Source organism: Stegostoma tigrinum, chromosome 11, assembly GCF_030684315.1.
Source record: "Stegostoma tigrinum isolate sSteTig4 chromosome 11, sSteTig4.hap1, whole genome shotgun sequence".
Taxonomy (NCBI): Eukaryota; Metazoa; Chordata; class Chondrichthyes; order Orectolobiformes; family Stegostomatidae; genus Stegostoma; species Stegostoma tigrinum.
In genome coordinates, this window is record NC_081364.1 from 6,592,761 (window position 1) to 6,617,624 (window position 24,864).

General features: G+C 46.8%; 1 protein-coding gene across 4 annotated transcripts in view; it reads left to right on the forward strand.

The window, feature by feature from the left end:
• Positions 1–24,864, forward strand: part of LOC125460469 (plexin-A1-like) — a 512,196-nt gene that overhangs the window by 99,383 nt on the left and 387,949 nt on the right. The gene's annotated exons all lie outside the window — the stretch shown is intronic.

Sequence of the window (24,864 nt, forward strand, 5' to 3'; positions counted from 1 at the left end):
GCTGTCAAAACATTTTGACCAATTCTGGTTGACTTGCTAACCAGTAGGCACCCTTTTCTCGTGATCTAAACAATCTGCATTCTTTTCTCATGAGCCAACCAATCAGCACTCTTTTCTCATGCAGTATAAATTATTGCTTCCTTTGAAATTTGGCACTCTTGCATCTGTCCTGATGAGTGCAAGATGAAAACCTATGAGAGTGTGTCCCTTCTTTTAGCAGTACTTGAGATGACAAGAGATCATGAAGGTCCCAATTTCTTCTGGGACCTTACTCCTGGCAGTGCCTTTGCCGCTAAGCTTGTGAGGCTCCAGGAGAATCCTGGAGGTTTGGAAAACCGGAGCCACATGGAGTGTAAAGCGCTGGATGTGAAGCGTTACTGTGAACATGGTGTGACATTGTTTGGAGGTTTTGGTTGGAAGCTCCATCCCTGCAATGGACTATTGGTGAAAGTTCGAGAGCGCTATGATACAGGAGTCTGTGTTTGGTGCTTTGACTGAGGATGTGATTCGGTAAATCTTAGTGTGTCACTCCTGCGTTGCTGTATTGATGCGAGTGGGTTGGTAAAAGTCAGAGGGAGTTTGATTAATGTGTTGGCTGTGGTTCGGTCATGTCTGTGTAGCTCTAGTGGACTGCGCTCCTAATGTAATGACGGAACTTTTACTTTTCACTCAGCAAAAGTTGTGGAGATAACGTGATGTGCAAAAGCAAAGAAATAGCAGCAGAAGTAGACCATTTGGGTCCCCCAAGCCTCCTCCACCATCTAATAAATTCAAGGCCGACCCTTTTCAAACTCTCTAACCTGCACGAATCCTATTGCTATTAATTCCCAGTTTGCTTTATTGGTTCATGGGATGTCGATATCGCTGGACGGGCCAGCATTTATTGCCCATCCCTAATCGCCCCTTTTGAGGGTGTTAGTGAGCTGCCTCCTTGAACCGCTGCAGTCCACCTGCTGTAGGAGGATACACAGTGTCGTTCAGGAGGGAGTTCCAGGATTTTGACCCAATGATAGCGAAGGAAATGGTGATGTATTTCCAAGTCAGAATGGCGAGTGGCTTGGACAAGAACCTTCAGGTTGTGGTATTCCCATGTAACTCTTAGTATCAGAGTCATACAGCATGGAAACAGACCCTTCGATCTAACTTGTCCATGCCAACCAGGCTTCCCAAACTAAACTAGTCCCATTTGCCTGTGTTTGGCCCCTATCCCTCTAAATAGTTCCTGCTCATGTACCTTTCCAAATGTCTTGTAAATATTGTAACCGCACCTGCATCTACCATGTCCTCAGACAGATTTTTTTCCATACCTGTTGTCCTCGATCTTCTAGATGTTTAAAACTGTCAGTTTGGAAGATGTGTTGGAAGGAATCTTGGTGAGGTGCTGCTGTGGATCTTGCAGATGGTACACACTGTTGTGACTGAGCATCAGTAGTTGACGGAGCGGATGTGGGAAGTGGTTAACGAGGAAGCAATGCAAGGGAACATCTTCCACCCCAGCCTTAAGTTCACCTGGACCCCTCCCTCCTAAGCAATGCAAGGGAACTGCTTTGTCCCAGATGGCGGTTGAGAATCTTTAGTATTACGGCTGAAACAACATGTTTGCTGGAATGTGGTACTTTCTGCTAGAGACAGCGATGGGAGCAACAGCCTTTTGAAGTGGATAAGTATGACAAGAATGTGGAATGGTATGGAAAATGTAAACAAATTGAATGAACTGTTCAGTTTGCAGTGAGGAACAGAGGACTGATGGACTATTTTGTGCCCCCTGTCTAGTTGTAGCTGATGTATTTATATAATGAACTAAGCAGTGGCAATGGTTAAATTCTTTGAATGATTCCCCCGTGGTGTCCATTTGTACACAATTGTGACCTGCTCCTCGCATCATGTACTGAACTCAGGACTCAGATCGAACTTCTGTTTGTGGTGTTGGGGGCCTGAGTTGGGAAAAGCAAAACAGAAGTAAAGATTTCCGTGGTTCCAGGGGTGAGAATTGACCTCAGTTTGGTGCAAATGTGTGACCAGGCTACAGGCAGTGAGCTCGCACAAGCCGATTGGATCTCAGGCCCTCGGCCTAGTGCAGGCCTGGAGCCTGCGTTGGTGGTGGTGGTTGGGGAGGGAGAACGGCTCGCACTCAGGCCCCTGAGACTGTGTGAAGGAGGGTGTGCTGGAATGCAGGCCATAGGCCTGTGTTGGTGGTGGTTGGGGAGGGAGAAGGGGCTCGCATTCAGGCCCCTGAGCCTGTGTGAAGGAGTGTGTGCTAGAATGCAGGCCTCAGGCCTGTGCAGTTTGCCTGGGAGCCTAATGTCTGGGAACTGCATTTTCCATACTGATCCTATTGGCCTGACTTACAGTCAGGCAGCTAATTTGCGAGTATGACTGAAGCTTTTCTGTGACTTTCAGGTTTAAAAATGACATTAAAGATAATTAAAGCCAGCCTGTTTTAGTTGGGCTGCATGGTTTCAATGGAAAACAGTTATCTTCCTGAACAGAAACAGATGTTTCGGAACATTCCACATAAGCTACATCTCTCTGTCATAATTGCACATCTTACACTGGAATATGTCACAGTCTCTGCACACACTGAGTAAAACCTTTTGTTTCTGATCAACTAATTCAAATACTGAACACTGTACCTAGGTTGTACTTGATGTGGTGTTGGTGTGTAGATGGGTAGTATATTCCTCTTTCATTTGACTGGGCCTAAGTGTCTACTTGATTTGAAATGGTACAAGAGGAATCCCTAGTGAGTCTGAACAAGATTTGATCAGAGACTGCAGCAAGTAACTCACCTCCTGACTTCCCAAAGCCTGTCCAACAACTACAAGGCACAAGCCAGGAGTGTGATGGAAAGCTCCTCACTTGCCTGGGTGGGTGCAGTCTGAACAACACTCAAGAAATTTGACACCATCCGGAACAAAGCAGCCCGCTTGATTGGCACCACATCCACTCCCTCCAGCTCTGCTGTTCAGCAGCAGCAGTGTGTACTATCTACAAGATGCACTGCAGAAATTCACCAAAGATCCTCAGACATCACCTTCCAAACCCATGATAATAAAATGTGAGGCTGGATGAACACAGCAGGCCAAGCAGCATCTCAGGAGCACAAAAGCTGACGTTTCGGGCCTAGACCCTTCACCAGAGAGGTGAAGGGTCTAGGCCCGAAACGTCAGCTTTTGTGCTCCTGAGATGCTGCTTGGCCTGCTGTGTTCATCCAGCCTCACATTTTATTATCTTGGAATCTCCAGCATCTGCAGTTCCCATTATCTCTGATACTATTTACACCTTCCAAACCCATGACCACTTCCATCTAGAAGGACAAGGGCAGCAGATACATGGAAACACCGCCATCTTGAAGATTTCCTCCAAGCCGCTCACCATCCTGATTTGGAAATACACTACTGTTCCTGGGTCAAAATGCTTGAACTCCTTCCCCAAATGGAATTGTGGGTCTGCCTGTAGCACATGAACTGCAGCTGTTCAAGAAAGTAGCTCACAACCACTTTTCGTGGGTGGCACGGTGGCTCGATGGTTAGCACTGCTGCCTCGCACTGCCAGGGACCTGAGTTCGACTCTACCCTCAGGTGACTGTCTGTGTGGATTTCCTCCGGGTGCTCTGGTTTCCTCCCACAGTCCAAAGATTTGCAGGTGGGGCGGATTGTCAATGGGAAATTACCCTGTCATGTTCAGGGCTGTGTAGATTAAGTGGGTTATAGGGGGATAGGTTTGGATGGGATGCTCTGAGGTTCAGTGTGGATTTGTTGGGCCGAAGGGCCTGTTTCCACGCTGCAGGGATTCTATGGTTCTCAAGGGCAAGTAGGGACGGGCAGTAAATTCTGGCCCAGCCAATGACGCCCACATCCTGTGAGTGAATATAAAAATGATTTTTTTTTGTAACACATCTGGTTTATTCCATGATAACTATCGAGAAAAATTACTTTGGGGGGTCAGTTAGCTGGGTGCCTGGTTTGTGATGCAGAGCGATTCCAACAGGGTCGGCCAGTCCGTGCACTGGCTGAAGTTACCATGAAGGTCCCATCTTCTTGAGATGTGGTGACCCTCAGTTAAACTCACCACCAATTGTCTCTGTCTAATGTGAGAGCCAGACTTTGGCGACTTTATCTCACCACATTAGAAATTGCCCTCGAGCCTGTAGGTGATACATCTGTCCCCTTTGAGATCCAGAGTTATTTTCTCAGCTTTCCCTTCCTTGGTTAATGCGCCATCAGATTACCTAAAGCTTAATAGTCTTCAACATTAACCCTTGCAAAACTATTAACTTACAGAATGCTTAGTAACATTGAGATTGAAGGCCATGTGTACTTTGTGCTTAGGTAATATGGGGACAGGGTCAATGGGATGCCGCGGCTGATAGAATGGAGATGTTACTAAATTGGTAAGTGAGAATCTGGAATTGTAAACCCAGTTTTGGTTAATAACAGCTGGGGAACCGTGACGGATTTGATCCAACTATAGCCTTTTGAGGAAGTCCAACTGCTGCCCTTCCTGGGAAATCTCTCTTTCGCGTCCCTACCACAGGTTGTACTCCACTCGAACACAAAACCAGAAATGGCTAGAAAAAGTCAGCAGGTCTGGCAGCATCTGTGGAGAGAAATCAGAGTTAATGTTTCAGGTCGAGTGACCTCTTGGTCACAGCTTTGGCTTATAAATAAAAGATAGGGTAGGGGGAGGGGGTAAGGAATAAACGATAGGTGGGGATAGAGCCCCAAGAGAGAGAAGAGCTCACGTTTTACAGCAAAGGTGCGACACTCTGCTGGCTACAGCTCTGAAAACGGTTTCAGAGATGGAGAGAGAGCGAGCGTTAGTGCGATGAACTGGCGCACCAAGGCAGACTGTCCTCGGTTTGGGGAGACCTGATCTGACAAAAACACCCTTTAGCTCTTTCTGTGTGAATAGGCACTGTCATGTTATGGGTAGAGCCCAGAATAGGAAGTGTAAGTCGAGGAGTTGGGAGTGAGAGCCAGCAACTAGCATTAAATTTCATGTTACTTCCTAACTCCCTTTTTTATATGGAATGCAAGTGGCAGGTTTATTGTGGCTGAGAGGTGAGGGAGATATGCATTCAGCTGGGCTCGGCATTTTTCCCTTCTGATCCCCACCCTGTGAGGTTTTTGTTGTGGTCATGTCGCTTTCAGGTGCTCACTTGCCTCACCCGAGACTCTCATATCATGCACAGATCGGTTGGGACTATATTCACTGGAATTTAGAAGAAAGAAGGGGAGTCTCATAGCAATCTAAAAAGAATCTACTGGGAATAGACAGGGTAGAGACAGGAAGGAATTAAGAATCTAGTGATGATCATGAATCCATTGCCGATTGTCAGAAAAACCCATCTGATTCACTAATGCCCTTTAGGGAAGGAAACTGCCATCCTTACCTAGATACCCAAGTGTGAGGCTGGATGAACACAGCAGGCCAAGCAGCGTCTCAGGAGCACAAAAGCTGACGTTTCGAGCCTAGACCCTTCATCAGAAAAGGGGGAGGGGAAGACGGTTCTGAAATAAATAGGGAGAGAGGGGGAGGCGGACCGAAGATGGATAGAGGAGAAGATAGGTGGAGAGGAGAGTATAGGTGGGGAGGTAGGGAGGGGATAGGTCAGTCTGGGGAGGATGGACAGGTCAAGGGGGCGGGATGAGGTTAGTTGGTAGGAAATGGCGGTGCGGCTTGAGGTGGGAGGAGGTGATAGGTGAGAGGAAGAACAGATTATACCTCATCCCACTCCCTTGACCTGTCCGTCCTCCCCAGACTGACCTATCCCCTCATTACCTCCCCACCGATACTCTCCTCTCCACCTATCTTCTCCTCTATCCATCTTCAGTCCGCCTCCCCCTCTCCCTATTTATTTCAGAAACCCCTCCCCATCCCCCTTTTCTGATGAAGGGTCTAGGCCCGAAACGTCAGCTTTTGCGCTCCTAAAATGCTGCTTGGCCTGCTGTGTTCATCCAGCTCCACACTTTGTTATCTTGGACTCTGCAGCATCTGCAGTTCCCATTATCTCTGCCATCCTTACCTAGTCTGGCCTACATGTGACTCCAGACCCACAGCAATGAGTTGATTCTGAACCACTCTCTGGGCAATTAGGGAAGGGCAATAAATGCTGCCTCACTAGTGACCATGCTGGACCAAATGGCTTCTTTCCACACTGTAAGGATTCTATAAGCTTCCCAATCCCTCCGTATTTTCATAACTGGTAAAGTGGGGAAAAAAGAATCCATGTTCTTTAATAATCTTTGAAACTTTCTCCCGGAGGTTGATTAATACCAGTCACCTCTTCCCCAACCCACACCCCACTGGAGGGGGTAAAGTGGTGGAATGGGGATTTGATTTGATTTGATTCAATTTATTTTTGCCACATGCATCTAAGTACAGTGAAAAGTTTTGTTTTGCGAATAGTACAGGCAGACCTGATTGAACAGAGCGAGGAACACAAAGCTAAGGCTCCAAAGAAGGTGTACAAAAAGCACGAATAACATTAAATTTGTAATTTGAGATGTCCGCTCAGAAATCTAATAACAGCAGAGAAGAAGCTGTTCTTGAACCTGATGGTACCTGTTGGTGTGTTTTAGCTTTGGGAAACTATATGCCTGTAAACTCTGGATGAAGCATTCTACAGTTCAATAGCCAAAAGACACTTGCTGCGTATGTTTGCAGGTAAAGAACAGTTTTCAGCATAAGGTTTGGTGGGGCTGCTCAGGGTTGCCTTGTAGCATGAGTGGAAAGGGAGGGAGGGACAGAGCAGGGAGGGAGTCAGAGGGGTCTGCTCCCTTTGCAAAATGTTTGGAAACAGCAATGGGTGTAAGTTTGCAGCTTCTGAGGATCTGTAATTATTTCTGCCGCTCCTGGTCCACGCGCAGTGTCTTCAGCACTGTGATGGGTGGCCCCTGGGACTGTGTGCTGTGTGTACAAATCAGATTTCATTACATTTATTATATGCCCACATCCGATGAGGCTGCTTTAACCTTGAGTATCACTGCTGTCCCCTCTGTCCTCTGGGTGCGTATTGATGCTTTTAATCCAACGAGTGATGTGACCAATCTGCCACGAGTTTTTAATCCTCTTGGAACCTGTTCAAGTCCGTTGTAAAACTGCTGGCTCACACGATAATTGATATGGCTTTGGGAAGCAATTATCTTAAAAGGGGCCGATGTAGCTTTCGTGGCCCTAGGGCAGTGTGTGGTTTCAGATGGGTCTCTCGCCCACAGTGGACTGCTCGAGTCAGGCCTGCGTAAAACTCAGGTTCCCTGTGCTCTCTCTTGGGGGAAAAATTGGGCAACAGTGAGAAAAGAGAGCGGGGCAGCGTTATCTCCATTTCCCATCCCCAACCCTGAGCCTGTAGTCCGAACATCCTTAAAGCTAGCATCACTAAAATACATCGAAGTGTGGGAACTCGCTGTTCACAGACTGTTGAACCTTTTTCTGAAATACATTTCAAAGATGTGTTTATTTATGGCTTAAAAGCACTTTGGTGGGAGAAACTGTGCAGTGGGATTGAAGAGTAGAGTGGGCTGTGTTGTCTATGTGTAACTCCTTGGTCAGAGCCCAGTTTTTGAACTTTGCAAACTGCAGTGGATCCTGTGGTAAACACAACTTTGAGGGCACAGGAGAACATGCAAATCACACTGACCGAAGTGACAGCAGAGTTCAGAGTTGGAATTATGTGCAGTGATCAGAGAGGTTGAGAGTAAGAACGAGACGGCAGAAAAATATGGAAATTTGTTGGAATTACTGAGCAGGCCAGGCAGTATCTGCACAAAGAGAAACGGAGCCCAGTTGAGAGTCAACCTCATTGCTGAGGGACTGGAGTCACGTGTAGACCAGGCCACATGATGGCAGTTTCTTTCCCTAAAGGGCATTAGTGAACCAGGTGGGCTTTTCCAACAATTGACAATGGATTCACAGTCATCATTAGATTTTTAATTCCAGATTCTTTTTTGAATTCAAATTCCATCTGCCGTGGCTGGATTTGGATACAGAACATTAGTTGGGCTTCTGAGTTCATAGTCTGGCAATAGCAGACCTAGACCATTGCCTCCCCAAAGACCTTAATGTCCAATGACCTGCTCATCACACCTGCAGAGAATTCCCCTCCTTATTCCCGGTTTCCGATGTCCGCAATGATTTGTTTTTGTCAGGCTGAAGGCTGACCGGATGGGTCTTCCGGGTTTGTAGGGTGGAAGTACTCAAGATGCTCCCATCTGCAGCAAGGTGGGGGCGGTAGAGGTGAACACGCGGAGAATGCTGGAGAAACTCAGCAGGCCTGGCAGCAGAGAGAAACAGTGCTAACATTTCGAGTCTGGTGACTCTTCCTCGAAATTTGGGGGAGTGAGGGAAAGTTGGGGAGTAGCAGAACCTATCGATGAGTTGGATGTGAGGATGAAATTTGATATTTTCCAGGTGTGCAGACGGCACAAAACCAGGCAGGAGTGGGAACTGAGGTTGCAAAGACGCTGCAGGGAAAATTAGAGTGGCTGAGTGAACGGGTAAGAAGACTGGCAGACGGCATGCAATGTGTAGAATTGAGAGGCTGTCTATTCTATTCCGAACATCAAGAACACGTGACACTTCTTTAAATGGTGGGGGTGCTGGTAGTGTTGCCCTTCAAAGTGACTTTGGGTGTCCTTTTTTATCTGTTACTGTACAATTATGCGCAGGTACAGCAAGCACGTGAGAAGGCAAATGGGATGTTAGACTTTTCATCGGCCCTGATGGTCTTCTTATCCATCTCCTTGCTGTAGGTGATCTGGTGAACCTCTGCTCCTTGGTTGCAGGAACTGCCCTGTGTACAATGGTCAAGTTGACAGGGCCAATATTCTCTGGGGTTTGGAAGAATGAGACGTGACCTCATCCAAACCCACCAGAGCCCAGGCAGATAGTTGCTCATGCATCCAATAGAGAAGAGTTCACCCTGAATGCAGTGAGAAAGTGAAGAACAAACAGTCAGGGTGAACAATATAGATGCACAGTTAATAGGAACTTAGGTCAACACATGAAGGAGTGAGGAACATCCTGATGAGAGTGAGATGGATAAGGATGGGGAGGAGGCTTGAGTGGGCCTTGAACAGCCAGTTTGGAGCCCATTTCTGAACTGTCAGTATTTCGGGATGAATGTGGGTTTTATTCCCTCTCTTTACTGGTCTACATTCTCTTGAACTGGGTTTTGCAAACCATCTGATTGTGAAAGCCACAACAGTAGACCCATCACAATATACCGACTGAGCGTAGATTATAAACACAACAGACAAACGTGTCACCTACGTCCCCACCCCCACCCCTCTCCTGAACAAACCGAAGCCACTAGGAAACGTGTGCAGAGTGTTGTCGAAGCGAGCGGCTGGTGACTGAGGACATGTGTGTTCAAAAATCTGTGCTCAATCTGTCATTAAGTAGGCGTGGAAAACATCAGCACTCTAATAATTAAATCTTTGGCCATCTGCAGAGTATTTCTGTCCGAAATGCTGAGTACCTGAGAGCTTGTGTTGGTGGATGGGGCCAGTGCTGGGAGTCGGATGGGTTAAGTGGCTTCATTCCATTTGGGAATGACATTTGAGAAGCTGGGCAACATCCAAAGAGTGGCACCACCTCAACATTGACTCCCTTTACCACCAGCCCACAGTGGCAGCAGTGTGTATCCATCTACAAGATGCACCAAAGCTCCTCTGAACGCACGTTCCAAGCCCACAATGTCTACCACCTGGAAGGTTACCTTTGTAACATTTGTGCCACACAATTGCCAGGTGAGGGCTATCTCCAACAATCTAACAATTACCTCTCGAAGTCACTTCACCCGAGAAAAGGGGCAGTGCTCCAAAAACTTGTGGTAGGACTATAACCTGGTGCCATGTGATTTCTGACCTTGTCCACCCCAGTCCCATCACCGGCACCTTCACATTGCAGCACATGGACTGTGGTGGTTCAAGCAGACAGCTCAGCACCACCTTCTCAAGGGCAACTAGGGATGGGCAATAAATGCTGGGCCCAGCCACGATAAAAAAGTGATTCCAGAATGTTCTGGTCTTCCCGTCATGACTGTATCAAGTCAAGGTCGAGCTGCCTCCATCGTATCAGAGCCTGTGGTTCCAGTAAAGAGGATGAGCCTGCAGTAATAATAATGTTTGCTCAGTCTGTACCTTGTTGATGCCCTTCCCCCTTGCAGCCATTAAGATGAAGATTGTTATCTGAGCAGAGCAACATTCGGTGAGATTGAAATCACGCTCTGTAGGACTGACTTTGAACGGTTTTCATTCATGACCTGGTGCTCAGCATGTTGCAACAGATCAGATCCTAGTGCACTGTAAACAGACTATGCACTGCGAGAAGGCTGAGCCCCATCGTCTACAGAGCCCCCTGAATCCCCCCCGCCACAGTGTGTCCTTATGGCCAGTGAACTGACCATCAGAACAGGCTGGAGCTGACCCCTACCCCTCACTGACCCAGCTGTGTAGGATGGCATTCTCCAGCGATGCATCATGTAGTGGAACAGCGGGTTCTGACTGTGCGCCCTAGTGTGAGGGCGTGTCCTTGCATAAATTGGTGGGTAATTTGGGACAAATCCTTTTTACACAGAAAGTGGTGAGAATGTGGAACTCTCAGGGCTGGGTGAGACCCATTGAGTCGATGAGATTAAGTAGAAGCTGGGTGAGAACATGAGGGAGAGAAGAGTTTGGATCACGTTGAAGACTGAGGTTCAGGTTCAGATGAGTGGAGACTTATGTGCAGTTTAAGACCAGAACAGGGACAGTGGGCTGAATGGTCTGTTCAATGCTATACGCTCTATAACTTCATGTGCCTTTCTTTAGCCCCAACCCCCCCACATTCCACCTCAGCTCAATCGCCCGCACACCCCACCCAAACATTCGTTATCGTGGACTGCATTCTTTGCAATTTATATATTAGGAGCAGGAGTAAGCATTTCAGCCCCTCGAGTATGCCCCACTACTCAGTAAGATCCTGGCTGATTTAATTGCTCCACATTCCCGATAACCTTTCACCCTCTTGCTCATCAATATTCTATCCCTACCTAACTTAAAGAAACATTCAAAGACTGCCTTCGCTGTAGTCTGTTGCACAGACTCTGAAACTTCTGGCAGAAACAATTTTACCTCATCTCTGTCTTAAATCAGCTATTCCCCCATTTTCTTTGAATGAAAAGTGACTCTTGAGTTCCAGCTTCGTGTAATTATTCAAGCTTCTCCCAATGAATGAAATTTAAATGTGGGGAGGCATCGGCCTACTGGTATTGTTGCTGGACAATTAACCCTGAGAATATTAACTAAATTATTTCAGATAATGCTCTGGGGACACAGGTTTGAATCTAACCATGGCAGATGGTGAAATCTGAATTTAATAAAAGACTGGAGTTAAGATTCTAATGATGACCATGAACCATTATCGATTGTCAGAAAAACTCATTCATGCCCTTTTAGGAAGGAAACTGCCATCCTTACCTTGTCTGGGCCTACATGTGACTTCAGACCCACAGCAATGTGGTTGACTCTTAGTTGCCCTCTGGGCAATTAGGGATGGGCAATAAATGCTGGCCTAGCCAGTGACGCCATCATCCTGTGACTGAATAACAGCACCTGCCAAACGCATGAGCACTACCATCTAGGAGGACAAGGGCAGCAGATATATGGAGATGCCACCCCCTGCAACTTCCCCACTGAGCCACTCACCATCGTGAAATGGAAATATATTGCCATTCCTTCAGTGTTGCTGGGTCAAAATCCTGGAATTCCTTCCCGAAGGACATTGTGGGTCAACACATAGCAGGTGGCCTGCGGTGGTTCAAGAAGGCAGCTCACCATCACCTTCTCAAGGAGCAACTACAGATAGAACGTAGAACAGTGCAGCACAGTACAGGCCCTTTGGCCCACGATGTTGTGCCGAACTTTTACCCTAAACCTAAGGTCTACCTAACCTCCACCTCTACCTTATACTATCACCCATATGTCTATCTAATGGCCGCTTAAATGCCCCTAATGAGGCCGACTCTACTACCCTCTCCAGCAATGCATTCCTACCACTCTCTGAGTAAGGAACCTACCTCTGATGCCTTCCCCCATATCAACCTCCACTCACTTTAAAACTATGCCCCCTTGTAATAGCTACCTCCACCCTAGGAAAAATGCTGGGCCCAGACAGTGACACCCTCATCCCACAAATGAATTTTTAAAGAATGAAAATAACATCACGCTGTTTTTTTATCATTATTATCATTCATTCGTGGCATCTACTGCCTGTCCCTAGTTGCTATCGAGAACGTGGTGGTGAGCTGCCTTCTTGAACTACTATCGTCCCTGTTGATTCTTTGTAGTGCAGAGGCTGTTTGCGACATTGCATTCGGTGCCACCGCTGTCTCTTTCCGACCTCCATCACTGCCCCTTTCCTGCCATCCTTGCTCGTGCTCCCCTGCTCTTCCCCTGCTAAATTGTTAATGTAGCCTGGACCTCAAGTGCCACTCACGCCTAAGCTCCCCATGGTTGAAGACCCAGAATGGATGGAACCTTTCCTTTGCCCCCTTGCCCCTCTTCCTTTCACCTGTGGCTACAGCACCGTTGAGCTGATTCTGTACATTCTGCAGACATCGAATGCTGTCAGCTTTTTATAAAAGGTGCTGTCACCAGTCACACCATGCAGAATGGTTTGAAAATTGCTCCACGTTCAATTAGAAACTCCTCAGCCGGCCTTTTAGTCATTGGATTTTAATAAGATTCTCCGACATGCTTGCTTTCGCAAATGCAGAAAATGAAGGAACCCAGACTGATGGATTGGATGTGATCTCTTTGCTACTTTATCAGAATTATTAACTGGGAAATCCTGTCGCTAAATGTGACAACCCATTTTTCAGCCCAGCTTCGATGTAGTGTTACCTAATTTGCAACTTAAATGGGTGTTTGCTATTGCTGGGGTGGAGGCCTTTCAATTTACTTGTCCTCCTGCTTTTTTGTTTGGAATTGAAATATTGGAAGGAAGTGACAATTTGTTCCTGTCTTCCTTCTTCCTCCTGTTTGGGGCTCCCATCTCCTTCTCCTCAGTCAGCCCCTCACGATGGAGGGTGGTTTGCTTTCCATTCCATTCTGGTTAGCCTGACACACAATCCCTTGGCTCTGCCACACATAGACGCTTGAAGAGAGAGGGGATGTTAAATTTGAAAAAGCCTTGGTTTCTCCTCCATGCCTTCGTGACAAACTGGCCACTGCCTTCTCGAGTGAGTTCCAATCAGCCATTTGAAAGTGAGGCTGCTCCCCTGTGCCGTCTGTGCTTCGGGGGAGAACATTTTTGCTTTTATTCACTCTTGGGACAAGACCATCGCTGGGTGGGTCAGCGATCATCGCCTGTCCCTATTTGCCTCGGGAGGGCCGTGGTGAGCTGCCTTCCAGAACCACTGCTGTCTATTTGATGGAGGCCAAACACTAAAAGCACAGATGTCTGACTGTATCAGTGTCATAGAGTTAAACATCAGAGAAACAGACCTTTTGCACCAATTCATCCATGCTGACTGAATTTCACAAACTAAACTAGTCCCATTTGGCCAATAACCCTCTAAAACTGTCCTGTTCATGAACTGATTCAAAAGTGTTTCAAATGCTTTTTGAAACACACACACTGTACACTGTACACACATCAATCACTTCCTCTGAAAGTTCATTCCATGTACGAACCACCCTCTGTGTTAAAAAGTTGCCCCCTCACCCTTTTTAAATCTTTCTCCTCTCACCTTAAAATTGTAAATTCTGTTTTGGACTCCCCTAACCCTAGGGGAAAAAAAAGACCTTGGCTATTCACTTTATTTGTGACCATCATGATTTTATAAACCTCTATAAGGTCACCCCTCAACCTCCTACGCTCCAGTGAAATAAGTCCCAGTCGATTGAGCCCCTCCTTATAACACAAACCCTCCAGTCCTGGTACTATCCTTGTTACTCCTTTCTGCGTCCTTTCCAATTTCAAGTATTCTACCTATTGCATGGAGGCCAAAATAATACTCAGTACTCCAAAGTTGCTGAAACTGTAATAGAGTTAGCTTCTGGGTGATGGCAGGAGGTTGACAGACTGGTGTCCAGTGTTTTGTTGCATGTTAATGATTTTATTCTGTTGATCCTTCCAGAGTGCTGAAGTGATAGCCTCTGGGACTCTTTATTGATAGCTGGAGATTTCATACAGACATGGAAAATGGAAACAAATCATTCACCCTTCAATCCAGCTCAATATGATCATGGATAAGAGATAATGGGAATTGCAGATGCTGAGAACCTGAGATAACAAAGTGTGGAGCTGGATGAACACAGCAGGCCAAGCAGCATTCCAGGAACACAAAAGCTGATGTTTCGGGTCTAGATCCCCTTGTCTGATGAAGGGTCTAGGCCCGAAACGTCAGCTTTTGTGCTCCTAAGATGCTGCTTGGCCCAATATGATCATGGCTCTATTGACGGTAAAGCTTCTGCTCCCTTCTGGCCTGAACTGCATGATCATATGAACTGTTGATGTTAATGCCTTGCTTTTATAAATCTGCTCCCAAGTCTTTATGCCCCTTTGATATGTTCCAACGAACACCACACCAAAGTCTCAGACTTCACAAAGTTGGTTGTGTTAATCCCTCTGACCTGACACTGAGAATTTAGACCCATTGCCCTCTTTCTCTCTTCAGCCTGTGAGTTCCCCTCCTGGGTGGTGGGACAGCTTTCTTGTTCAATGATAAGAAAGCCTCACATATTCTTCTTATCTCTTGATCTGTTTTGACCTGGAGGATCTCAATTGCCTTGTGCTCCATGTGATCAATCCTTTTCTCTGTTCACCCCTTGCCTGCCAACTGTAGACTGCCATTGATAAAGTTGTCAAACAACACCCATTGTCCCAAAGTACATGTTCCAACTTGTCTGATCATAATAGTCTGAATATTTACAAAATCCATTTTGTGTTGGGTATACAGTACAGGCATTGAACATTTCAAATTGGAAATTGCAGAAAATACAACAGATATTTTTTCTGTCTACAGGGGAGGTAATGGCCTAATGGTATTATTGCTGGACTGTTAATCCAGAGACTCAGATAATGAGCTGGGGACCTGGGTTCAAATCCTGCCATGGCAGATGATGGAATTTGAACTCAATAAATATCGGGAATTAAGAATCTAATAATGAGCTTGAATCCATTGTTGATTGTTGATTGTTGGAAAAACCCATCTGGTTCACTAATGTCCTTTAGGGAAGGAAACTGCCATCCTTGCCTGGCCTATATGTGACTACAGACCACAGCAATGTAGTTGACTCTTACATGCCGTCTGGGCAATTAGGGATGGGCAATAAATGCTGCCTGGCCAGCTACTTCCTCATTCCATGAATGAATAAAGGAAAAAAAATCATGTTCCACTTGAAGTGCCTCAATACATTATACCCAATTGGATGATCAACCATGATCACATGGAATGACGGTGCAGGCTTGAAGGGCCGAATGGCCTACCCCTCCCTCTTTCTATTTTCCCCTTTCTGCCTGTCTAGGAGTCACAATTTAAGGTCACAGGGCTGGAGGTTTAGGACTGAGATGAGGAGAAATGTCTTCATCCAGAGAGTAATAAACCTGTGGAATTCACTGCAGCAGAAAGGGGGGAAGTGTAAAGCATTGCAGATGACACGACAATTGGTGGAGTAGCTGATAGTGAAGGGGACTGTCAGAAATTACAGCAGAATATAGATAGACTGGAGAGTTGGGCAGAGAAATGGCAGATGGAGTTCAATCTGGGAAAATGCGAGGTGATGCATTTTGGAAGATCAAATTCAAGGGCGAACTATACAGTAAATGAAAAAATCCTGGGGAAAATTGATATACAGAGAGAGCTGGGTGTTCAGGTCCATTGTTCCCTGAAGGTGGCAATGCAGGTCAATAGGGGGGTCAAGAAGGCATATGGCATGCTTTCCTTCATTGGGCGGGGTATTGAGTACAAGAGTTGGCAGGTCATGTTGCAGTTGTATCGGACTTTTGTTCAACCACATTTGGAGTACTGTGTACAGTTCTGGTCACCACATTACCAAAAGGATGTGGATGCTTTGGAGAGGGTGCAGAGGAGGTTCACCAGGATGTTGCCTGGTATGGAGGGTGCTAGCTGTGAAGAAAGGTTGAGTAGATTAGGATTATTTACATTAGAAAGACAGAGATTGAGGGGTGACCTGATTCAGGTCTACAAAATCATGAGGGGTATAGACAGGGGGATAGCAAGAAGCTTTTTCTAGAGTGGGGCACTCAATTACTAGGAGTCATGAGTTCAAAGTGACAGGAGGAAAGTTTAAGGGAGATATGTGTGGAAAGTTCTTTATGCAGAGGGTGGTGGGTGCCTGGAACGCGTTGCCAGCGGAGGTGGTAGACGCAGACACGTTAGCGTCTTTTAAGATATATTTGGACAGGTACATGGATGGGCAGGGAGCAAATGCACACAGGCCTTTAGGAAATAGATGACAGGTTTAGTCAGAGGATCTGGATCGACGCAGGCTTGGAGGGCCGAAGGGCCTGTTCCTGTGCTTTAATTTTCTTTGTTCTTTGTTCTTTGTTCGTTGGATGTTTTCAGGAAGGAGTTCGATACAGTCCCTAGGGTCAAAGGGATTGAAATGTTTTGGGGAGAAAATGGGAGCAGCATAGAGTCAGTGCCTGGTTCCCTCTGAAGTTTGGAACAAAAACAGAAGTTGCTGGAAAAGCTCAGCAGGTCTGGCAACATCTGTGAAGAATAAAATCAGAGTTAATGTTTCAGGTCCGGTGACCCTTGTCGAATTGTACGCTAATCAGAACACAATGCAGGACGATATAAAAGCAGCTGTTTGTATTCATGGGAAATGTTTGTAGTGTTGGATACTTAAAATTACACCCTTGTGTGGGATCACATTTGTAAGAATGAGCCTTTGTAAGTCAGACATTTGTAAAACTTCCCGCTGCTTGTGAGCTGGGTGATCAGCTGTGATCATATTGAGCTGGATTGAAGGGTTGAATGATTTTTTTTTCCCATTTCCCATGTTTGTATGAAACCTTTCCTCCCAGATCCGGATCACCATCAATCACCTGCTTGTGATCCCTGTCCTGTAGCTGCCTCTGGGCTGATGGGCTGAGCAGCAGTTTCGATATTTCATGTTGGTGTGAGGGGTGAGTGCAGATTCAGCAGCAAGTTTGGAGCTGAACATCTGTGCCGGGACAGGGACAGCTGAGCTTTCAATCTGCTCCCAAAAAGAAACACCCAGATCTCTGCACCACGTAAATGGGATGTAAATTGCTGTATTTACATATATAATTAACCAGCAAATCGCTTACATTAAGCAAAAGGTAATGCGCGTTCTCTCTGCTGAAATGTCTCTCAGTTTTTCGTTTGATCCAGCGAGTTGAGGCAAATCATTCTCACCAAGGCAGTGAACATGGGGAGGAGGAAGGGATGAGGTAGGAGGACATGCATTTGCACCTCAGTCCAGTCAGTGAACATTCTGTCTGCAGCTTCAGAGCTCCTGTGTTTATAAGGATGCTTGACTTTACAAGGGGAGTCGAGACAGAGAGAGAGAGAGAGAGAGAGAGACAGTGCGTCTTCCCAAGGCTCATTTCCTTGACACAGGACTCTGTGCTCCGTAGACTGTATGTCAAAGTACACAGTACAATGAGCTCAACTCTTTTTGGTTCTGCATGAAACCTATGCCTCTTGAGTTTTGGACTCCCCTACCCCGGGGAAAAGACCTTGTCAATTCACCCTGTCCATGTGCCTCGTAATTTAATAAACCTCCGTAAAGTCACCCCTAAGCCTCCAATGCTCCAGGGACAAAAGGTCCCAGCCTATTTGGCTTCCCCTTTTAATTCAAACCCAGCAACAGTAACATCGTTGTCAATCTTTTCTGCATCCTTTCCAGTTTAATAAAATCCTTCCTATGGCAGGGCAACTAGAATTGTACACAGTGTTCTAAAAGTGGCCTCGCCTACGTCCTGCAGTTTGAAACATTTTGGAAAGTATTCATGCAGATTTTAGGAATAAGCATATTTTAATGTATTTGTGGAAGTGTGGGACAGCCACCACATGGTGCACTGGGGGGTAGGCCTTTTAACAATATATACCAAGGGGCTGGAAGCTGGGTTCAACTAAATGAAGAGTTTTGCAATTGTGTTGAAACATCTTTAGAATGGAACATACTGTATGGATACAATTTAAATGTTTTTGCAGTTTCAATAACATTCAATTTAAAATGTTTCGGAAACCGCGTTTGCATATTTTTTGAATACATTTTTTAAAAATAGATCTCCTTTCTTGGGAAGGTGAAATAGAAATTTCATTGCATGCGGGTATGTGTGTGTGGGTGTGTAGTTGTGTGTGTATGTGGATGGGTGTGCAGTTGAGTGTGTGTGTGTGTGTGTGTGTGTGTGTGTGCGCAGTTTTGTGTGTGGGTCTGTAATTGTGTGTGTATGTATATTTGTGTGCAGGGGTGTGTGGAGTGGGAAATGTGGGTACGTGTGTTTGAGGGTGGGGGGTGGGAAATGTGGGTATGTGTGCTTGGGGGTGGGGGTTGGGAAATGCAGGTGTGTGTCAGTGGGGGGTGGGAAATGTGGGTGTGTGTGTGTGTGGGGGGGGTGGGAAATGTAGGTGTGGGTGTGTCTGTGTGTGTGTGTGAGATTGTGTGGGGGGGTGGGAAATGTAGGTGCGTGTGTGTAGTGTGGAGGTGAGAAATGTGGATGTGTGTGTGTGCATGGGGGGTGGGAAATGTAGGTATGTGTGTTGGTGTGGGGGTTGGGAAATGTGGATGTGGGTGTGGGGGGTGGGATATGTGGGTGTGTGTGCGTATGGGTGTGGGGGGTGGGAAATGTGGGTGGGTGTGGGTGTGTGTGTGTATAGGTGTGGGGGGTGGGAAATGTGGGTGGGTGTGGGTGCGTGTGTGTATGGGTGTGGGGGGTGGGAAATGTGGGTGGGTGTGTGTGTGGGTGTGGGGGGTGGGAAATGTGTGGGTGTGTGTGTGTGTGTGTGTGTGTGGTTGTGGGGAGCGGGAAATCTGGTTCTGGGGGTCTGTGTGTGTGTTGGGGAGTGGGAAATGTGGTTGTGGGTGTGTGTGGGTTTTGGGGGTGGTAAATGTGGGTGTGGGTGTGTGTGCGTGTGTGGGTGTTCGGGGTGGGAAATGTGGGTGTGGGTGTGTGTGGGGGTTGGGAAATGTGGGTATGGGGGTTGGGAAATGTGTGTGTGTGTGTGTGTGTGTGTGTGTGTGTGTGTGTGTGTGGGCTGGTGTGGATGGGGGTTGGAAAATGTGAGTGTGTGTGTGCATATGGGTGTGGGTATGTGTGTGGAGGTGCGGGTGGGAGGTGGAAATGTAGGTATGAGTGTGTGTGTGTTTGTCCCGGCTGGGCTGTTGGGGGGGAGGAGGGTGTGTGGGTAAGTGTGTGCGTGTGTGTGTTTGTGTTAGGGGAGGGGTGTAGTTATGTGTGAGGGCTTCCCAAAGCCTCATTGAAAGCAGGGGGTGTGTGATCCATCACCTATGGAGTCATACAGCATGAAAACAGACCCTCAGCCCAACTCATCCATGCCGACCACATATCTTAAATTAATCTCGTCCCATTTGCCCATATCCCTCTAAACCCGTCCTGTTCGTTTAGCCACCCCCTTACCTTTTAAATATGGTAATTGTACCAGCCTCCACCACTTCCTCTGGCAGCTCATTCCATACACGCACCACCCTCTGTGTGAAAAAGTTGCCCCTCAGGTCCCTTTTATATCTTTCCCCTCTCACTTTAAACCTATGCGCTCTACTTTTGGACTCTCCAATGCTGGGGAAAAGACCTTACCAATTCACCCTATCCATGTCCTTCACAGCTTTATAAACATCTATAAGGTCACCCCTCAGCCTCCAATGGTGTGTGGAGAAATAGACCCAGCCCGCTCAGCGTCCTCCCTATAACCCTCCAATCTCTGCAGCATCCTCGTAAATCTTTTCTGAGCACTTATCAGGGGATTATTCCCAACATCTGCTGTTGTTAAGATGTGGGAATGAGTACAAAGTGACTGACAGGCCCTGGAGAAAGACATGTGTTATACCAGGGCCCTGGGTTTAACTGGTCTGACATGTCATTTGTCTTAGGCAGATACAATCTGTCATGTTTCCCCAGTCCCTGACCACTGGCCCAGGAGACCTGGGAGCAACCATCAGGAGCAGCAATGACTGCAGGACACATCTGTGAGACTGTTCCACGTTCTGGCATATCGGTTCCGAATTTTGCTCCAGTAACGTGTGGGCAGTGGAAAAGAGAGGAGTATCTTTTCAGAATGGCACAATTCTGCACAGTGTGCAATTACCCCTGTTTACTGCAGTGTTTCGCAGGGATCTCCTAATGCAGTCCCAGCAACATATTTTTTGGTGCATTTTCGTAGCACCCAATTGTGCTCAGAGGGACCTGAGGCCGCTTGCATCTGGTTAATTATTTTCAAAGTGTCCCAAGTGTTCAGCTCTCTCCGAGTCCTGGGCTTGCCCTTCCCCTCTAACGTTGGAGATCTCTCTCCGTCTCTCTAACCATGCCTTTCTGATCAACCCTCACTGTCTTTCACCTCTGCACAAGCAGCCTTCAGCCAAATTCCCATCTGGCAGTACAGGCTGGATGGGCTGATTGGCCGACTCCTGTTCTGACCTTCTTCTGCAGAGATGCTTTTGAAAACCCTTTGCTTGACCCAGCAGTTTTTTTTAGTCAGCCCCCTCTCAAATCACCTTCTTGGGATTTGTAGTGATTGTAACGGGGCTGGCCAGGTGGACCTCATAGAATCTGTGTTCCCTGATTGGGACTGTCAACTTACCCCAGTCAGGGAGTGCTGGCTGACAGATAAGAACAGGAGGGTCACCGTGGGAGCTGGCTCAATGCTAGCTAGGTCGGTGTCATGTACTATGCATGTGTAAATAAAGGGTGACTTGGTGATGGGATACCGGCCTTTGTGGAGTTATTTCAGGCCTGGTGTTTTTTTTTTGTCTGGTTTTCCATCTATGAAACGCCTAATGTTATTTTCACTTAGTCACTTCTTTTAAAAAATTCATTCATGAGTCTGGAGTCACAAGTGGACCAGACCAGGTAAGGATGAAGTTTCCTTCCCTAAAGGACATTAGTGAACCAGATGGGTTTTTTCTGATAATCAGCAATGGTTATAGTTGGACTTTTAATTCTAGAATTTTAATTGGATTCAGTTTCCATAGTAGGGATTCAAACCTGGGTCATTGTTTACATCTCTGGATTAATACTCCAGTGGTAATACCACTAAACCATTGCCCAGTGACTGATGACACAGCAGATTGATGGATTTGAACCTCCAAGCAAGTTTGTATCCAGTAACTCCCTCCTCCAAGAAATGGACAGACCTGTTGGGCGTTGGCTGTTGAGGAGGAAGAGAGGTTACCTGAGAGAGAGAGACAGAGAGACACACAGAGACAGGGTGGGAGGCAGAGAGAAACAGGAAAAAAAAACAGAGAAGGAGTCAGAGAAGAAGAGAGAGAGGGAGAGAGAGAGAAATAAAACAGAGCAGGAGTTAGAGAGGGGGACAGAAAGAAGAAGGGAGAGTGAGTGACACAGAGAGACCCAACATCTAGTTCCAAGTGGATAACTTGGGTAGAGAGCAGGACGCCTACATGGGATTCCTGGTTATTGCTGCAAAGTTTAAACTCTAATTAGAACCAGTTGCCTTTGCCTAGCACCTTTAACAGAGTTAAAATATTCCAAGGTACTTCATGACAGTGTAACCAAACAAAATCTGATGCCAGAACATCAGAAAGGTGACTGGAAGTGTGTGCAGGGAGAGAGTGTAGCGAGGAGTGGGCTGTAATAGAAAGGTTTAAGGAAGAATCTTAGAGCTTAGGCAGCAGAAAGCTCAGCCAATGGTAGTTTGGACAGAAGGCTGATGTGGGGAGAATGACCTTGGGAATTGTAACCACAAAGTTACTGATACAATGTGGAGACAAAGAGACATTGTGGTTTATAAAGACAGGCTTACATTTACATAGGGACTGCTATGACAGTAAGTACCTCAAAGCACTTTTGAACAGGTTTATTACTTCATGGGGTGTGACTGTTGCTGGTTGGTCCAGCATTTATTGCCCATCCCTAGTTGCCCCCTTGAGAAGGTGGGAGTGAGCTGCCTTCTTGAACCGCTGCAGTTCATATGCTGTAGGCTGACCCCACAATGCCCTTAGGGAGGGAATTCCAGGATTTTGACCCAGCGAACAGCGATATATTTCCAAGTCAGGATGGTGAGTGGCTTGGAGGGGAACTTGCAGGGGGTGATGTTCCCATGTACCCGCTGCCCTTGTCCTTCTAGATGGAAGAGGCCATGGGTTTGGAAGGTGCTGCAGGAAGAGTCTGGATGAACATCTGCAGCGCGCACTGAAGGGTGCACAACACCAAACGACCAATGGCTTGTAGGAAACGTGGCGACCATTTTGCCACACAGCAAGATCCCACAAACACATTCGTGGCCAGTTAAGCGATGGAGGCTGGAGGAGAATGAGAAAAGCATCTGAATCGCCATAGTGACAACTGCAGAGTTTGTTTTCTTTTGCGAACAGTGGAAGGACTAGATGCTCAACCTGACCCTTACATGGAAATGAGGTATTGCAGCATGCAGTTCTGATGCCATTGTTTTCGATGGAACTTGTCAGGTGCACTACCCTGGGAACTGGCTGTCTCAGAGAGATAGAGAGAGAGAGAGAGAGGAGAGAAACTGGGATGGGGAGAATGCTGTCTGTCCTGGTTGGATCTGAGCAATAATCCCTGGGATAAAAGAGCACAGTCACTTCGGTGATGAAATTCTCCATTGTTATTGGCTGAGGTTAAGTGAAACATTCAGACCGTGGCATTTAACTGAGCTGTGGTCAGACTTGAAGGGAGAGGCTTTACCTTTTGTCATACCTTCGCTGACCCTCAGGCCCTCTCCCATCTCCTCACAGCTGATGGGAAGCCTCCTGCCAGCTGCAATGCAAGGGAGGCAGGGGCCCTCTTGTGGAACGGTGGTAGTGCCCCAACCTGTGGACCGGGAGTCCCGGTTCAAGACCCTCCTGCTCCAGAGGTGTGTCATCTGATGTTGGAGCAGGTCAGTTAGGGGAGGAAATAAGAAAAAAAGGTTGATGCAGGGAGGCAAGGCAGCCAGATGTGCACAGAAAGATCCCACAGGCAGCTGACTGACAAATGGCCACGTTGTCCTTCACGCAAACAGAAATTGCCGGAAATGCTCAGCAGGGTCTGCGGAGAGAAATCAGAGTTAAGATTTCGGGTCCAGAGGCTCCTCCTCAGAACTGACGGGAGAGGGTTGATGTGCTCCCTCCCAGTAATCACATAGATGTCCAATTTATCCTTCCCCTCTCTTGTGTCTTGATGAGGAACAGTGAAGCAGGCCATTCAGTCCATCGTGAGACTACTAGACCTTTGAAAGCCTGACCTGCTCAGACACACTAACTCCTTCCTCCAACATCTCCTTTTTCTTAGGCTCTTCACTGCATTCTCGTTTCAAAGTTTTCCTGCATCTGCTTCCACTGGCTTTTTCAGACAGAGTGTTGCCAAACCGTGACATCTTGCTGTGTATTACTGTTTGGAATCACCCCAACCATCTCCTTCGTGCCCCAGCAGTTGTACTTGTCGTGAATCTGAGCTGAGCTGTAGTAATTGTGTATTGATTGGATGAATAGTGAAGCGATAAACTGCATGAATACCGCAGGACAAAAGCCTGGAGAGTAGATGATTAATTACTCCCTGATTTTTGTTCAGTTTCATTTGTTTGTTCGCACTTTTCCAAGGACCAAACATTTTCACCCTTTTATTTTTTCTCATGAGACTTCCCTTCCGCCCCTCGGTGTGTCTCTTTCTCTCTGTCTCTCTTCTCTCTCTCTGCTCCCCTACATCTCCGTGCTTATCTGTTCCTCTTCCTTCCTCCCTCCCTGTCCTTCATTCCTACCCTCCTTTATCTTTATCTCCTCCACGTGTACCAGCTCCTTTCTCGGTTGTGAGAGACAGACAGTGGCTTTGGTCATGTGTTTCCATATGCCATGTGTGTGTATGATTGTGCATATGTGTCTCTGTCAATTTACGAATGAGAGAGAGAGAGTGTGTGTGTGTGTGTGTGTGTGTGTGTGTGTGTCTCTGTTCATATACAAATGACAGTGTCTGTCTGTGTCTGCCTGTGTGTATGTCTGAATGTTTGTGTGTGTCTGAGTATGTGTGTGTGTGTGTCTGTGTGTGTGTGTGTGTGTGTGTGTGTGTGTGTGTATCTGTGTGTCTCTGTTCATATACAAATGACAGTGTCTGTCTGTGTCTGCTTGTGTGTGTCTGAGTATGTGTGTGTGTATCTGTGTGTCTCTGTTCATATATGAATGACAGTGTCTGTGTGTGACTGTGTATCTGTCTGAATGTTTGTGTGTGTGTGTGAGACTGTGTGTGTCTGTATATGTGTGTCTGTGTGTGTGTGGCTGTCTGTGTGCGTGTAAATGTGTGTGTATCTGTGTGTATCTGTCTGAATGTTTGTGTGTGTGTGTGTGAATGTGTGGGTGTTTGTATGTGTTTCTGTGTGTGAGAGTGTGAATGTATGTGAGAGTGTGAGTGTGTGTGTGTATGTGTGTCTCTGTGTGTGAGAGTGTGTGTATGTGTGTCTCTGTTCAAATACGAATGACAGTGTCTGTCTGTGTGTCTGTGTATATCTGTCTGAATGTTTGTGTGTGTGTTTCTGTGTGTGTGTGTGTTTCTGTGCGCTTGTGTGTCTGTGTCTGTGTGAATGTGTGTGTCTGTGTGTGTGTGAGTGTGGATGCTGTGCTATGAAATGTTCCTGTGTCAGGACCTGAGCTAATGCACTTCCCCACACCCCCCCTCCTCCCCGTGCAGACTTTTTGC